Source organism: Cynocephalus volans, chromosome X (genome assembly GCF_027409185.1).
Source record: "Cynocephalus volans isolate mCynVol1 chromosome X, mCynVol1.pri, whole genome shotgun sequence".
Lineage (NCBI taxonomy): Eukaryota > Metazoa > Chordata > Mammalia > Dermoptera > Cynocephalidae > Cynocephalus > Cynocephalus volans.
This window is the reverse complement of record NC_084478.1, coordinates 89,718,040-89,731,339: the sequence shown is the minus strand read 5'-3', so window position 1 is coordinate 89,731,339 and position 13,300 is coordinate 89,718,040.

Sequence of the window (13,300 nt, the reverse complement as noted above, 5' to 3'; positions counted from 1 at the left end):
AGGGTATTTCTTTTTCTTAAATTGAACTGATTGTAAATGTTAAGTACATCGACACAGTACCTTCATAGCAACACCTATATTTCTGTTTGTTTCAATAACTGGTGACAGAGTTTGGACGTGTTGTCCCCCCAAAACTCATCTGGAAATCTGATCGCTAATGTGACAGTGTGGGAAGCTGGTTGAGTCAAGTGGTGGATCCCTCAGGGATAGATTAATTCTCTCCCTGGGGGAGGAGGGGTAGTGAGTGAGATCTTGCTCTATTAGTTCCCATGAGAGCTAGTTGTTTTAAAAGACCCTGGCACCTCCCCTCTCTCTCTCTTGCTTCCTCTCACCATGTGATCTGCTTGTACCCATTGGTTGCCTGCCAATTTGCCCCATGAGTATAAGCAGCCTGAGGCCTGCACCATATGCAGCTGTCCCAGAATTGTAAGCCAAATAAATCTCTGTTCTATATAAATTAAGCAGTCTCAGTAATTTCTGTTATAGCAACGCAAACGGACTAATACAACTGTGTACTATAGCCTAGCCAAGTTGATGCATAAAACTAACCATTACATCCTCTACTCCCCCCTATAACTTGAATTTTTTTTTTTTGTGGTCTGTGTTTATATCTTTCTTTAAACTACTTTTGTTCTCAAGTTATTTTAATCTACCACTAGATTGTTATCAATTTTTCCCATTATGTTTTGGCATTTTTCTCATCAAATATTCAACCAACAAACAAGAAAATGAACAAGGACCAACAAGACTTCTTAACATGTATACTTAACCACCTCATTATGTGGAAGATTCTGATACCATGCAAGAATAATAAGATATAAAATCAGGAAGACCTGGGTTCAAATTTTAATACCAAGTCACACTCATGTAACCTTGAATACACTGATTAAATCTTTGTCTTAGTCTATTTTCTGCTGCTATAACAGAACACCCCTGCTGTGGGTTGAATTGCATCCCTCAAATTCTGTATATTAAAAGCTTAATTCCCACTGCAACTGTTGAGGGTGGGAGATCTTATTATGGTAATTGAAAAGTGGGGCCTTGAAGAGGTGATTAGATTGTATATAAAATGATTAGTATAGGGCCTGGCACACATAATAACAGTGAGTAGCCTGAGGGGGATACCATAATAATATAGCACAATGCCATTAACCCCCAAGAACATACCTTCCTTTGTACTAGATCTAGCACCTAGCACAGAGCTGATACATTCCACATTGACCTCTTCTGTCTTTGAACTCCTGTTACTTTAATTATTCATATAAGATACCCAACAAATACTTAATTTTTCCATGGTCACTCAGTCCAAAATGTCTTGCCCTCTCTGAACTCCTATTCTAGCCATTACCTGGGCAGTTTATTTTAGGTCTATCATATGATAGTTACTTTTTATTATATGTACAGGGATTATTACTCCAAATAGACTTCAAATTCCTAGAGAAGAGAGAATATGTGTTACGTAACTGTGCATTCCCTCCAGCACCCAGCATGCTATGAAGGCACAGTTATTTATTAACCAAACTGGTTTCACATAGGTAAATTATATAATTTATTGAGAATGTTTTATTTGTTGATAATAATAATAGTTTCTATTGATTAAGTACCTACTATGCATTCATTAGGCTCTATATTCTATTGATATATTACTCATTTTCACAACCATCCTGCTGACATTCATATAGATCTAGATGAGGGTAATGAATGAATAAATTGGAATAAACTTTAGATATGAAAATAGTGATTGCAATGGAATAAGGATAATTGTCTGAAATGATCCATGCTCACATTTTGAAGGATCAGGAAAGGGAAGCCTCTAATTGAACAAGTTTATATTATTGCTTCCTCAACCAAGCGGATAATTTCATTCTATAACAGATTGATTTTGTTCTTTTTAACACCTTTGGCAGTGTCCTTTTAATTACTATAGTGTTCAAACTCCTAGGGCTTTCTTTATCCCCATTAATTACCCCATATTATTTAATCAGTCATTACAATCCTTAGTCTCCTCAGAGTTTTGTTCTTATTTGTTAGTATCTGTTAACTAACCCTGCTAAGATGTTAACTGAAGTCTTTAGCTAAAGTCTTTTTACCTTATTTATATAACCCTTTACACTATTGATACCCTGTTTATTATAGGTGTCTTTGTATCTCAATAAAGGAATTTGGAGGATTTAGAAAGCCTTATTCAGCCAAGTGTCCAAAATGATGGCACAGTGTCAGATGTTTGGAAGAGATTCTTTTGGGCAAGAGGCAAGTATGCCAGACCTAGAACCCAACAACATCAAATTATTTCTTGTAAGCAGCCACTTTTCTGCTGATTTGGAAGTTTAGCCCTATTTCTCCTTTCCTATCCTCCAGTATTTCCTTCCTTGGGTAAGGCGTCCGTGCTCTTTCTTGCTACACTTCAACACTATCTCCCCAACTCTGGAACCCTCTCTTCATTTATCCCTTATTACTTTTTTTTTTTTTTTTTTTCTGTTACCAATAGCACCTTCTCATGCCCCTGCTGGTCTATTTCTTTTGAGTGTCATTTCCTCCTTTATATTTTCCATAATTAATACAGTCCCTTCTATCTCTCATTTTATTTTTTAATATTTTTTAAATGTTTTAATCTTAAACCCTTATGTATTATTCTGTTTCTGTTGCTTGTAATGGAATACCTGAATCTGGGTAATTTGTAAAGAAACAATATTATTGTTTACAGTTTTGGAAACTGGGAAGTCCAAAGTCCAGGGAATACATCTGGTGAGGGCCTTTTTGGTGGGTCGTGACTCTTCACAATAACACATGGTATCACGTGGCAAGAATGGCAGAAGCAAAGAGGGTAACCTCTTTACTTATTTTCCTTTTAAAGCCTTAAGAACTATACCATGAATGAATCAATCCATTTGCAAGGGTGTAGCCCTCGTAATCTAATCACCTCTTCAAGGCCCCACCTTTCAATTACCTTAATAAGATTTCCCACCCTCAACACTGCAACAGTGGGTATTAAGTTTCTACATGAGCTTGGGGTGGCAGGTGGGGCAAACATATCCAAACTATATCACCTTACAATCAATACCACAGTTTAGCAGTTTAGCTGTTGGATTTTATTTTACTGGTGTTCCACATCCTGCATCAAGCAAAAACTTATAAGGGACATACTAAAATAAATAGGGAAAAAACAAAATATACTGCTAGAAAAAAACACAGAATCACAAAGGAAGTCAGCAAGGCCAGAAAAAAGAAAAAAGGATTGACAAAGCAACCAGAAAAAAGTATCAAAATGGCAGTAACAAGTTCCTATATATCAATAATAACTCTAAATATAAACAAATTTTATTTGTCAATTAAAAGTCTCATAGTGATTCAATGGATTACAAAACAAGAACCAAGAATATGCTGCCTACAAGAAACTCACTTAACCTATAAAGACACACACCAACTGAAAGTGAAGGGATGGAAAAAGATATTTCCTGCAAATGGAAAACAAAAAACAGCAGGAGTAGCTATCCTTACATCAGATAAAATAGACTTCAAGGAAAGTAAAAAATGATAGGGCCAGTATATAATGATAAAGGGATGAATTAAACAGGAGGATATAATAATTCTAATATATTCACACCCATCACTGGAGCACCCAGTTACATATAAAGCAGTTACTATTAGACCTAACGGGAGAAATAGACTCCAACACAATAATAGTTGGTACCATGGATTGATTGAACTGTGTACCCCAAAGTTTACATGTTAGATGCTTAATTCCCACTGTAACTGTTGAGGGTAGGAAATCCTATTACCATAATTGAATGGTGCAGCCTTGAAGAGGTATATAGATTGTAGAACTATGCCACAGTGAATGGATTCATAAAGGTGGTCAGTGGCATGGTTCAGAGGGCTTTAAAAGGAGAGCACAGAAGATGTTAGTTGCTTTCTGTCTCTTTTTTGTGCAACGTGGCCCAACACTGGACAGTACTTTAATTCCTTTGCACTTTAAAATAAGCTTACACAATCTGTGGGAGAACATATATTAAAGATTAGTAAACAACTTAAAATTGAATTGAAGATATTTTCATTCTTACCAAATTTTTGACCATTTCAATCACAGCAATTTCTCCCTGGAATTATTCTTTTCTGAGTCAGTTCTTACTTTATTGCCCAGTCTTGCCTCTGTCTTGACTGAATCTTTCCCCTCTCTTGTGCCCTATTCCCAAATTACTGTTGACTTTTTAAGAAAAATAAATTGCTTATTTTCTTTTGTCTCTCTCTTTAGGGCTTTACTTTCTACCACTAAATCTTCCTATGAAGGTATTTTTCAAAGAAAACATGATTCCATCTAATGGAGAAATGTTGGAGTCAGCTAGTAAAATAACTTTTTTTTTTACCTTGACGATGTAAAAATACAAATCTGTATTTATTAAAATGTATTTTGGTTAGTGTTAATGAAATTATACATATGAAATGAAATATGAAATGAAAAATGAAATATGATACATTTTAAATGAAAGACTATATATAAAAGTACTTTGTAAATCATTTAATAAAGTGGAAAACACCGTGATGTTTGATATTAAGGGGCATGGAATGTTCTGTGAAAAATAACTTCTATCCTAAAACCTAAAGGTTCCTTGACATATTTCTACCCTTTACCTCAAACACTTCTCCAGAACTCAGTTTATCTTGCCAGGTTAGGTAGTGATCTCAGAGTCTCCAAAAGTTTAGGAAAAGTAATAAAGGGATAGTTTCCCTATGTGGAGAAAAGAACCTCCCCATTTGGAAATAATAGGTCTTTTAAAGCTCCATGAACAGACACATCTTAGCATATTTATTTTACAACAAATTGCTGTCACACCTGCCCACTTGTTCTCACCTTTTCAGCTTTTTTAAAAATAAAATCTTTTAAAAAAAATTTTATTTACTTTTTTATTTAGTTTTTTTTTTTTTTTTTAGTTTTATTTTATTTTATCAATATACAATGTGGTTGATTATTGTGGCCCATTACTGAAACCTCCCTCCCTCCTCCCTCTCCCCCCTCCCTCCCAACAAACTTCTTTCTGTTTGCTTGTCATATCAACTTCAAGGAATTGTAATGGGTGTGTCTTCTTCCCTCCCCACCCCCAGGTTGTTTGTGTATTTATTTATCTATTTTTTAGCTCCCACAAATAGGTGAGAACATGATATTTCCCTTTCTGTCCTTGACTTGTTTCACTTAATATAATTCTCTCTAGGTCCATCCATGTTGTTGCAAATGGCAGTATTTCATTCCTTTTTTATAGCAGAGCACTATTCCATTGTGTAGATGTACCACATTTTCCATATCCACTCATCTGATGATGGACATTTGTGCTGGTTCCAACTCTTCGCTACTGTGAAGACTGCTGCGATGAACATTGGGGAACAGGTATACCTTCGACTTGATTTCGATTCCTCTGGGTATATTCCCAGCAGTGGGATAGCTGGGTCATATGGTAGATCTATCTGCAATTGTTTGAGGAACCTCCATACCATTTTCCATAGAGGCTGCACCATTTTGCATTCCCACCAACAATGTATGAAAGTTCCTTTTTCTCCACAACCTCTCCAGCATTTATCCTTCAGTCTTTTGGATATTAGTCATCCTAAGTGGGGTGAGATGGTTTTGATTTGCATTTCCCGAATGCTGAGTGATGTTGAACATTTTTTCATGTGTCTTTTGGTCATTTGTATGTCTTCCTTTGAAAAATGCCTATTTAGCTCTTTTGCCCATTTTTTAATTGGGTTACTTGTTTTTTGTTGTAAAATTGTTCCAGTTCCTTGTATATTCTGGATATTAATCCTTTGTCAGTAGTATAATTTGCAAATATTTTCTACCACTCTGTTGGTTGTCATTTAACTCTGTTAATTATTTCTTTTGCTGTGCAGAAGCTTCTTAGTTTCATATAATCCCATTTGTTTATTTTTCCCTTGGTTGCCTGTGCCTATGGGGTCATACTCATGAGGTCTCTGACCAGTCCTACTTCCTGAAGTGTTTTTCCTATGTATTCTTTAAGAAGTTTTATTGTTTCAGGGTGTATATTTAATCCTTTAATCGATTTTGAGTTGATTTTGGTATATGGTGAGAGGTATGGGTCTAGTTTCATTCTCCTGCATATTAATATCCAGTTATCACAGCACCATATGCTGAAGAGGCAGTCTCTTCCCCAGTGTGTAGGCTTGGTGCCTTTATCAAAGATCAGATGGCTGTAGGTGTGCGGGTTGATTTCTGGATTCTCTGGTCTATTCCAATGATCACTGTGTCTGTTTTTATGCCAGTACCATGCTGTTTTGGTTATTATAGCTTTTTAGTATAGTTTAAAGTCCAGTAGTGTTATGCCTCCAGGTTTATATATATATATATATTTTTTTTTTTCTCAGAATTGCTTTGACTATGCATGGTCTTTTGTTATTCCTTATAAATATATGGATAAGCTTTTCCATTTTTAAGAAAAATAGTATTGGAATTTTGATAGGGATTGCATTGAATTTGTAGATCACTTTGGGTAGTATGGACATTTTCACAATGTTGATTCTTCCAATCCAAGAGCATGGGACATATTTCCATCTTCTTATGTCCTCTTTAATTTCTCTCTGCACTGGTTTGTAGTTCTCATTATAGAGATTTTTCACATCCTTGTTTAACTCAATTCATAAGTATTTTATTTTTTTGGTGGCTTTTGTAAATGGGCAAGCTTTCTTGATTTCTCTTTCTGCATGTTCACTATTGGGGAATAGAAATGCTACTGATTTTTGCATGTTGATTTTGTATCCTGCTACTTTGCTGAAATCATTTGTCAACTCCAAGAGTTTTTTTGTAGAGGCTTTAGGCTGTTCAATATATAGGATCATGTCATCTACAAACAGGAACAGATGATTTCATCTTTTCCAACTGGATTCCATTTATTTCCTTCTCTTCTCTGATTTCTATGGCTAGTACTTCCAACACTATGTTGAATAGGAGTGGTGAGAGTGGGCATCCTTATCTATTTCCTGTTCTTAAAGGAAAAGCTTTCAGCTTTTCCCCATTCAAGATGATATTGGTGGTGTGTTTATCATATATGGCTTTAATTATGTTGAGATACTTTCCATCTATACCTAACTTATAAAGAGTCTTTACCATCAATGTATGTTGAATTTTATCAAATGCTTTTTCAGCATCTATAGAGATTATCATATGGTCCTTGTGTTTGATTTTATTGATACGGTGCATCACATTTACTGATTTGCATATGTTGAACCAACCTTGCATCCCTCGGATGAATCCCACTTTATCATGGTGTATAATTTTGCATATGTGTTGCTGTATTCTATTAGCTAGTATTTTATTGAGGATTTTTTCATCTATTTTCATCAAGGATATTGTCCTATAGTTTTCTTTTTTAGTTGTATCTTTACCTGGTTTTGATATCAGGGTGATGTTTGCTTCGTAGAATGTGTTTGGGAGAATTGCCTGTTTTTCAATCTTTTGGAATAATTTGTAGAGAATTGCTTTCAATTCCTCTTTGAATGTTTGGTAGAATTCTGCTGTGAATCCATCTGGTACTGGGCTTTTCTTTGTTGGGAACCTTCTGATAACAGCTTCAATCTTTTTTATTGTTATTGGTCTGTTCAGATTTTCTACATCTTCTTGGTTCAGTTTCAGTAGCTTGTGTGTGTCCAGAAATGTATCCATTTCCTCCAGATTTTCAAATTTGTTGGCATATAGTTGTTTATAGTAGTCTCGAATGATTCCTTGTATTTCAGATGAATCAGTTGTAATATCACCTTTTTCATTTCTAATTTTTGTTATATAGATCTTCTCTCTTCTTTTTGTAGTTAGCCATGCTAATGGTCTGTCAATTTTATTTATCTTTAAAAAAACCCAACTTTTTGATTCATTGATATTTTGTATTGTTTTTGGGGTTTCAATTTCATTAAGCTCTGCTCTGATCTTAATGATTCCTTTCCATCTGCTAACTTTGGGTTTGGATTGTTCTTATTTTTCTAGTTCTTTAAGGTGAAATATTAGGTTGTTCACACCATCTTTCCATTCTTCTGAAGTGAGCATTTAATGTGATAAATTTCCCCCTCAGTACTGCTTTTGTAGTATCCCATAGGTTTTGGTAAGATGTATCATTGTTTTCATTAGTTTCAATTAATTTTTTGATTTCCTGTTTGATTTCTTCTTGGACCCATATGTCATTAAGTAGAATGCTGTTTAATTTCCATGTGTTTGTATAGTTTCCAGAATTTCGTTTGTTATTGATTTCTGATTTTAATCCATAGTGTTCTGAAAAAATACAGGGGATAATTCCAATTTTTTTGAATTTGTTGAGACTTGATTTGTGACCTAACATGTGATCTATCCTGGAGTATGATCCATGTGCTGATGAGAAGAATGAATATTCTGGGGTTGTTGGATGGAATGTTCCGTAGATATCTGCCAAGTCCAATTCGTCTAGAGTATTGTTTAGATCTTGTGTTTCTCTGCTGATTCTTTGCCTAGATGATCTGTCCAATATTGATAGTGGAGTGTTCAGGTCCCCTGCTATTATGGTATTAGTTTCTATTTCCTTCTTTAGGTATAATAGAGTTTTCTTTATAAATCTGCCTGCTCCGACATTGGGTGTGTATATATTTATGATTTTTATGTTTTCTTGATGGATCAATCCTTTTATCATTAGGTAGTGGCCCTCATTATCTCTTTTTGTGATCTTTAGTTTAAAGCCTGTTTTATCAAATACAAGAATAGCTAGTCCAACTCATTTTTCATTTATTTTTTCACAGTAAATCTTTTTCCATCCTTTCACTCTTAGTCTATGTGAGTCTTTATAGGTGAGGTGGGTCTCTTGAAGGCAGCATATGGTTGGGTCCTCCTTTTCAATCCAGTCAGCCAGTCTGTGTCTTTTGATTGGGGAATTTAAGCCTTTTACACTGAGTTGTTATTGAAAAATGTTGATTTAATCCTAGCATTTTATTGCTTATTGTTTGGATTTCTTAGGTGTCTTTAGTTCCTTTCTTGTTGATTTACTGTTTGTTTTCTGTATTAGTATGTTCCTTGGGTTGTAGATAGCCTTTTTGTTTATTTGTTTTCTTTTCATGGGTGCCATTTTTATTGTTTAAATTTTCTTGAATTTTTATGGCAGTGGTAGTTATTTTTCAAGTACTAAACCCAGTACTAACTTGAGAAGTTCCTGTAAGGGTCGTTGTGTGGTATTGAACTCCCGCAGTTTTTGTTTGTCTGAGAAATATACTATTTGCCCTTCATTTTGGAAGGATAGCCTTGCAGGGTAGAGTATTCTTGGCTGGCAATCTCTGTCTTTTAGTATTTTGAATGTATCATCCCATTCCTTTCTTGCTTTTAGGGTTTGTGATGAAAAGTCTGATGTTAGTCTGATTGGGGCTCCTTTATAGGTGATTTGATGCTTCTCTCTTGAAGCTATTCAGATTCTCTCTTTGTCTTTGAGTTTTGCCAATTTGACTATAACATGTCTTGGAGAAGACGTTTTTGGATTGAATACATTTGGGGATCTTTGAGCTTCCTGAATCTGAAGATCTGTGTCTTTTCCTATACCTAGGAAGTTTTCTGCTACTATTTTGTTGAATATGTTTTCAATGCAATCTCCTTTTTCCTCCCCTTCTGGAATACCCATGACTCGGATATTTGAGCACTCAAGGTTTTATGATATCTCTCTTAGATTTCCTTCAATGTTTTTAATTCTTTTTTCTTTTTCTTCCTTTTTTTTTTTTTTTTGTCTGTCTCTTTTATTTCAAACAGCTGATCTTCAAGGTCAGAAGTTCTCTCTTCTGCTTCTGCAAGTCTGCCCACAAACTCTCTGTTGTGTTTTTTATTTTGTTGAATGAATTCTTCAGATCAGCAAGCTTTGCTACATTCTTTCTCAGGGCATTGATTCCCTTGTACATTTCTTTTTTCAGGTCCTGTATACTTTTCCTCATTTCGTCTTGTTGTGTAACTTAGTTTTCTTGTATCTCATTTAGTTTCCTTAGAATTATCATTCAAAATTCCTTGTCAGACATTTCAAAGGCTTCTTGTTCTATAGGATCTAGATCTTGAGAGTTATTACCCTTTCGTGGTGTACTTTCTTGATTTTTCATATTTCTGGTATCTTTCCTTTGATATTTAGTTATTGTGGCCAGGGGTTTCACAGTCCACTGTTTTGACACTAATGTCTGTCTAGGATGCTACTACTGGGGCTGCCAGTTTTGTATGGCTGCCTCTGTGTCTGCTCTGTTGCCCACTGCTGCCTCGGGTGCATGGTCTCGTCACATCTTAGGCCTCTCAGGGGAGGCGCCACTCTGGTCAGCATGCACTTGGCTGGGTTGTGGATGGAGTCAGGCGCTGGTGGCAAGGCCTACCTGCTGGGTTGCATACTGGCACCAAAGGGCCGGTAGTCTCCGAGGATCATGGGCCTCTCTGGCTGGGCACCTCTGATCAGTGCGCACTCGGCAGGGCTGGGGATGGAGTCGTGTCATGGCGGTGAGGCCTACCTGCTGGGTCGCATGTTGGCGCCACAGGGCTCATGGTCTCCACAGATCTTGAGCTTCTCCAGCTGGGTGCCTCTCTGATCAGCACACACTCAGCGGGGCTGGGGATGGAGTTGGGCGGTGGCAGCGAGGCCTACCTGCTAGTCATGCACTGGCACCACAGGGCGCATGGTCCCCGCAGATCTTGGCTCCTCTCTGATTGGCATGCACTCAGCAGGGCAAAGATTTATTCATTAACTGTTGCTCTTGGAAATGCAAATAGCACTCTGGCTGTACAGCTTCAAGGATACAGAATCCAACCACAGAATCTCATCAGCACCGTGGAGGTGGCAGCAGCCTCTGGAAGATGATGGCAATGGGCAAGGCCGCACATGCATACAAGAAACCCAGAACTCAGCTTTTTTTTTTTAAGCAGGGATATGACCGCTTGACCTTGGTGGTGTTACAACACCATGCTCTAACCTATGAGCCAATTGGCCAGCCCTCCTTTTCAGCTTTTTTTATTTCTTCTGATTACCTATGTGGGAAGGCAGCATTTAAGTGAAAATAAACTGTAGCACCTCTCTATCTATTGCTAATTTCCCTCATAACTGAGAGGGTGAATGGAAACATTAGCAGAAGCAGGCAGGGGATGGGGTCACAAAAGACCAGTGCTATGGTTATTGGAAACCAAATATTTTAATCATGAATAGTAGCATTGCTGGGAGTGCTTCCCATTTCTTTCAGCTAGACGGGTTCATTGAGTAGGTTTCAGTAAAAAGATATGAGGGTTCGATTTGTGTAATATTAGCTGGAGTTAATAAACTATGTTTAAATACATACAAACAGTTTAGCATAGAGAAGAATTTTATATATTAAAGACTTGTAAAGATGAAAAAATTCAGCAAACTGTTCTATTGATAAAATCCACCCAATTCAAATGTTCTTTGAGATCAGCAATGGGAATTTCAAAGCTAAGACAACATTGCAGTTTCCTTAGGAGACTAGTTTGACACCTAGAATAGAGAGCAATATCACCCATTTGGCTCTGTTTGCATACAGGAAAAAAAAGCAAAAAGAGACTGACAGCACAGCCTGACCTTTCTTAACAAGTCTCCCCTTTCTGCCATTACCTTTATTCTTTCTCGGGCAGATCAAGACCAGCAGAGCAATTTAGCCTTTGGTCTGGTAGACTATTAAGGCTTGTGAGCTCTCCAAATATAAAAGTCAAAGTGGTAGAAAGGAAAGATCGTGAACTTTGAAACTAGGTAGTCATGGGGTTTAGCTTCGGTTCTGACAAGTACTGGTGGTACAACCTTACAGAAGTGGCATAAATGGGCCTCAAATTCATCATTTGAATGACAGTACTTCAGTGCTAGGATTGTAGTAGATATCAGTAAACATTGATATCTCTTAAGCATGTACTGAGTCTTTCTTGTACGTGTTCTTCATTAACTTTAGGAAAATTTGTCTCTGTTCATTTCTTATTTCTCAGTTTCTAAAATTTCAACCATATTCTTGTATTTTCAATAATATACTTGTGGCTTCAATCCCCTTGCTTTTCTCTTCTATTTCTTGAACGCTAACAGTTTGCTTTTATTCCTCTTCTATTTTCTGGTAATTTTTAAGTCCCTTTGGAGGCTAATTTCAGGGAGACAATGATATCTGTACTTTCTTTGAGTCTATGAGAAACTGACAAGATTCTTGAATTTCCTTTGGCAGGTTGTCTTACAGTGTATATTCTTGTACTTATTTTTATACTTCTCTTCTCCTTTATCTTTGCAGTTTGTGTGCAAATATTCTGTATATTCTGTGTCCTACCCATACTTTTGAATTGATACTCAAATAAGGAACATTTATATAGCCCTTTCAGATGGCAATATGTAAACTGGAAAACATTTGGATTTCCAGGTCTAAGAAGACATGTTTCTTGATGATAATAAAAGCGTCAAATTTTGCTTTTGTTTTTTGTGTTGTTGTTAATCATTGTATTCTTAGTCCCTATCGTCACATCTGGCATAAAGCAGATACTCAATACATATTTTTTAGTGAGTGAGAATGAATAAGTGACTATGTCAGTGCTCAGCATATTACTTTCTTTTTGCTTAGATTTCCGGGCATTTGTCAGGTAATTCATAATTTGTGGTTTGAGCTTTTAACAATTTCCTTGTTTCACTGAGAATGGAGTTTTTTTTCTCCATTTTGTTTTTGTTTATTCAGTGGATTTCACAAGGGGGGAGTGTTGTAAAAATGCCTTCACTTCTCCATCTTTAGCCAGAAGTTTGACTCATACTTTAATGATAAAACAGTTATTATTGATTGAGTGTTACTGTATATACATTGTCACTTTTAATATTTACAACTACCTTATCAGGTAGATATTATTTGATGGAGAGGGTACTAAAGCCCAAAGACACTAAGTAACTTGCCAAATGTTGCAGTTTTAGTAAGCTTTGAAGCCAGAATTCAAACCCATATCTGCTTTTGTCCAAAGTTTCAGCTCTACACTGCTGCCTAAGTGATAGCTATACTGCCTCTTTAACTATGTGAAAAAGAATATGAGGCATTCATATATGAGAAACTCACTTAACTTTTTCTCTGTGAATTTGTGATCTTGATGAAGAGATCATTAGCTATGTCAGGAACAAACCCAGCTATAAAACAGTAGATGTCAAGTGACATAAGAGATCAGTTCATCAGTGCTACAGGAATTTTGCAGAGAGGACAATCACTTTCAGCTGAAATGGTCAAGAAAAGCCCCACTAAAGAGGTATGATCTTTAAACTAAAGTTTAATTGCAAAGCAAGTACCAGGAATACACACCATGAATTTGGTCACCTTA